Below are 5,302 nucleotides of genomic sequence, written 5' to 3' on the forward strand. Positions count from 1 at the left end.
GGATGATTTCCGCTGAGACTTCAAAGCTCACCACATTCCACAAAGTGTTGTTGAGAGCAAGCGTGAGGAGTTCCGCAATCTCAAGCAAGGCAGCATGTCCGTGTATCAATACAATACTCAGTTTCAGAAACTCGCTCGCTTCGCTAAGCAAGACGTTCCTGATGAAGAGAGCATGATCTATCAATTCAGAGGTGGCCTCAGAGAAGATCTGCAATTGTCTCTCGTGCTTTTTGAGCCGACCAAGTATGATGATTTCTACAATATGGCACTGAAGCAAGAGGCTGCTCAGCTCAAGTGTGAGGCTTCTAAGAAGAGAGTCAGGGACGCAGTTCAGTCTTCTTCTTCCTCACTAGTGGCTGCTAAGAAACAGATGTTCTGGTTGCCTCCTCCTCCGTTTAGTCAGCCTTTCCAGCAGAAGAACAAAGGTGGCCATGGATCTTCCCACCCACCCAACCCTGGCTATCAGAACAAGTCTCAGAATCAAGCTCCCAAGTCGATTTCTCCTTATCACCGTCCACTCTCAGAGGTGACTTGCAACAAGTGTCAGCAGAAAGGTCACTATGCTAACAAATGCTTCAACCAAAGGCGCCTTCCGCCTCCTCCTCCTGTGAGATCTTCCAGCAATGCAGTGGTCAAGCATAATCCCAAGTCTGCAAAGGTGAACATGATGAATGCAGCTCAAGCGGAGGAATCTACTGATGTGATAATGGGCAATCTCTCAGTTAATGATATTCCTCCAAAAGTCTTATTTGATACTGGTGCATCTATTTCTTTCATATCAAGACCTTTTGCATCCATGAACAATTTGCATACTGTCGATCTGTCTAAGCCGATAGCGGTTTCCTCTCCGGGTTTATTCATGAATACCAAAATGATGGCTCCGGATGTTTCTATTAAGATGGGCAACTATAAATTTTTATCTTCTCCAATGGTTCTTGGTGACTCGGATATTGATCTAATTCTCGGGATGGACTGGCTTTCTAAGCGCAAGGCTCAACTTGATTGTGCTGCCAGGGAAATTCAATTGACACACTCTTCTGAGGATGTGATTATCTATGCCGCTCATGATGAAACCATTCGGTTGTTTTCTCTCAATGAGAAGGGCGAGTTGGATGCCATCTCTCAGATTCCAGTCGTTTGTGAGTACCAAGATGTCTTTCCAGAAGAGCTTCCGGGTATGCCTCCTCACCGGCCTGTTGAGTTCGTTATCGATCTTGAGCCTGGCACTGAACCCGTTTGCAAGCGTCCTTATAAGCTTGGACCCAAGGAGCTGAAAGAATTGAAGAAACAGCTCGATGAACAAGAGCGTCTGGGTCTGATCAGACCGAGTTCATCTCCGTGGGGTTGTGGTGTTCTTTTTGTCTAGAAGAAGGATGGCACAGACCGACTTTGTGTCGACTACCGTCCATTGAACAAGAAGACAATCAAGAACAAGTATCCACTTCCCAACATCAATGAGCTATTCGAGCAACTCAAGGGTGCTAAAGTATTCTCCAAGCTTGACCTTCGTATGGGTTATCATCAGATTCGCATTCGTGAAGAAGATATTCCCAAGACAGCATTCAGAACAAGCTTTGGTTCTTATGAATATAATGTCATGTCTTTCGGCCTTGTCAATGCTCCTCCAACATTCTGTCGAATGATGAATTTCAACTTCAACCCCTATACCAATGAATTCGTCCTGGTGTATCTCGATGATATCTTGGTCTTCTCCAAGAATAAGAAGGATCATGCCAAACATTTGCGATTGGTGCTTGACAAGCTCAGAGAGTATCAATTCTATGCGAATTTTTCCAAATGTGAGTTTTGGCTTGATGAAGTTCTTTACCTTGGTCATATCATCTCTGCCAAGGGCATCGCTGTTAATCCCGAGAAGGTGTCTGCAATTGTAAATTGGGAACCTCCTCAGAATGTCAAGCAGCTTCGCAGTTTTCTTGGTCTTGCAAGCTATTGCCGAAGATTCGTTGAGAATTTCTCTAAGATTGCAAAGCCTCTTTCCAACCTCCTCCAGAAGCATGTGAAGTATGTCTGGTCTCCTGAGTGTGACGTTGCTTTCAACACTCTCAAAGAGAAACTCGTCACAGCTCCTGTCTTAACTCCTCCTGACGAATCCAAGCCATTCGAAGTTTTCCGTGATGCTTCTCTTCAAGGTCTCGGTGCTGTGTTAATGCAAGAGAAGAAAGTCGTGGCCTATACCTCTCGTTAGTTGAAGCCCAACGAAAAGAACTACCCCACTCACGATCTGAGTTGGCGGGAGTTGTCCATGCATTAATAACATGCAGACATCTCTTGTTGGGAAGAAAAGTGGACATTTTCACCGATCACAAGAGTCTCAAGTACATCTTCACTCAGCCCAACCTCAACCTCAGGCAAACTCGATGGGTCGAAATGATTCAAGAGTACAATCCGAGTATTGAGTATACTCCAGGCAAAGCCAATGTCATTGCAGATGCTTTGAGCAGGAAGGCTTATTGCAACAGCTTAATTCTCAAGCCTTTTCAACCAGATCTTTGTGAAGCTTTCCGCAAGCTGAATCTCCAAGTTGTTCCTCAAGGCTTTCTTGCCAACCTCATAGTCTCTCCTACTTTGGAAGATCAAATTCGTGAGGCACAACTCCAGGATACCATGGTGAAGAAGGTGAAACGTGGTATTGATAAGGGTCTTTCCAAATACAAGTGCTATCGCATTGATGACAGAGACACTTTATTCTTTGAGGACCGGATTGTGGTTCCTAAAGGTGATCTAAGGAAAGTCATTATGAACGAGACGCACAATTCTCTTCTTTCCATTCATCCTGGAAGTACGAAGATGTACCATGACCTCAAGCAGTCGTATTGGTGGACTCGAATGAAGCGAGAAATCGCTCAATTCGTGAATGAATGTGATGTCTGTCGAAGGGTGAAAGCAGAACACCAACGACCAGCTGGTCTCCTCCAACCTCTTGCTATCCCAGAATGGAAGTTTGATCATATCGAAATGGAGTTCGTGACTGGATTTCCCAAGTCCAAGCGCGTGATGCTATCTTCGTTGTCATCGACAAGCTTACTAAAGTGGCTCATTTCCTTCCAATCAAAGAATCTATCATAGCAGCTCAGTTGGCAGAGCTATACACCTCCAGGATTGTCTCCTTGCACGGCATTCCACAATTGATTTCTTCAGATTGTGGAAGCATCTTCACTTCTTGTCATGGAATTGTCACGGCAGATGTCCTCATTCAAGGACTTAGTCGTGGAGCCATCGCAGCTAGGAAGCTTAAAGGGGTTAAACAGGACAAAGGACATGAAGGTTATAATGGTTCGGCCCCTTATGGTGAAGGTAAAAGTCTACTCCAGTTGAGGTGGAATTACTTGGGGTTTCAATGACCAGGGAGCTAAACTGCTATGCCTGGCTATCGATTTGATGTTACTTGTCCTGAACCGCCGCCGGGTCATCCCTTTATATAGAAAGGTTAACGCCCAGCGGCTCTCAGAGTCCCGGCCGGCTCATAAACTGTGTCCGGCTTGGACTCTTAACTATTCTTGCCTTACACTACAAGTCATGCCACAACGGCGGTTTACCACTACGGGCCTTAAGTCGCCTATGGGCCTTAGACCTATTACTAAACCGCCATCCTTAACCTGTCCTTGGGCTTCTGAATGAAGAGCTGTCGCAACGTAACCCGGCCCATCTTGGGCGGGTTACACCAGTAGCTATATCCTCAACATTAGGCCCTAGATTGATTTGAACCGGTTCATGTCAATCTTCAATACCTTAAGAAAAATCTTCCGGCTTCTGTTTGCGCAAAGGTTATAACCCGCCATGACGTCATCTTCTGGATTCTTGGTAACCCGCCGTGACGTCATCCGCCATTAATGCACGTTCTGTCCAACGTATCTCAACGGATCCTTATCTTAATAACTATCCCGAAAATCGAGGCGCCTCTACAGCTGGATAATCATGTTTTCAGCCTCCTCGTTTCTCGCACCCACTCATCAGCCGTCCCTTATAAATAGGCCCGACCGGGTCCTCTCTCACTCTTCCCTTTCCATCGTCTTCCTCCTCTCAACACCCCAGAACCCGAGCTCCGCCGCCGCCGCCGCGCCTCTCGTCTTCCTCAGCCTCGGCCGCTGCATCAACCTGTGCTGGTCCAGAGAACGGCGACGACTCTCCGCAGTGAACCTGCAACCGTAAGTCTTCTTCTTCTCGAACGTCAGATCCGCATTAGGGTTCCGCGCTTTCTCCGTGTTCTTCGTAGTTCATCTCGGTTCCTTCATAGTTCTTCCACCGCGATTTCTTTTGATTCGAAAAACAGTACAGACCTCCTGCGGTAGTTGTTTCGCACCCATTTTCAACACTAGTAGACCCCTTTTACTTGCAAAAATACCTCACTGGAGCTTATGAGCTTCTCTGTACCAGTTTTTAGGTCTAGAAAATTTTCCTTTCTGGACGACCGTTTGATCCAAAATAATCACTGCAATCTGTGAAACTTGTTTGTGCAACACTTAGGCAAAAATTGCATCTGTTAGCTATGGCGGCTCATATCTCTGGCTTTAAAAAAGGCAATGCTTCATGAATATTCCGGCTCATTCATAATAGATTCAAATAACTTAATTGCTCATGATATCCATAGCGGCTTAAATAATCTGACACAATTAGCCATATATCATTAGGCCCCTTCATAAGCCGCCACCTTAAATACTAAACTGAAACTTTCCTCCGGCTTAAATTTGAACCGGAAATTTTATTTTGTCATAGGCTTCCATCCTTCACAATGCCGCCCAAGGCTCCCAAGGCGCCCATTACATGCAACTGGGTTAGATCTAACGTCACCGATAGCACCTTAGCTGACTTCGTGAAAACGGGTTACCTGCCCAAGAAAGAGGTCATGTCATATCGTGCTCCTGACCCGTCTGAAGAGAGACCTCAACCCAAGGACGGAGAGGTTGTCATATTTGCTGATCACATGAGCCGGGGCTTTGCTCCTCCCGGCTCAAAATTCTTCAGAGATGTTCTGCACTTTTTCGACCTATGACCTCAAGACATTGGACCCAATTCCGTGTCAAACATTTGTAACTTCCAAGTGTTCTGTGAGGTGTACCTTGGAGAAGAGCCCAACTTGCTACTCTTTAGGGAGTTATTCTATCTGAACCGCCAAAATGAATGTGCCAATGGGCCTAGCCTGGAGCTCGGTGGAATCTCAATCCAACGACGGAGAGATTGTCTCTTTCCTTATGCTGAGCTGCCAAGCCACCCGAAAGACTGGAACCAGACATGGTTCTACTGCCAAGACACTTCTCCGGCTGATGAGAATCCTCTGCCCGGC

This window comes from Aegilops tauschii, chromosome 5 (genome assembly GCF_002575655.3).
Source record: "Aegilops tauschii subsp. strangulata cultivar AL8/78 chromosome 5, Aet v6.0, whole genome shotgun sequence".
Classification (NCBI taxonomy): Eukaryota; Viridiplantae; Streptophyta; class Magnoliopsida; order Poales; family Poaceae; genus Aegilops; species Aegilops tauschii.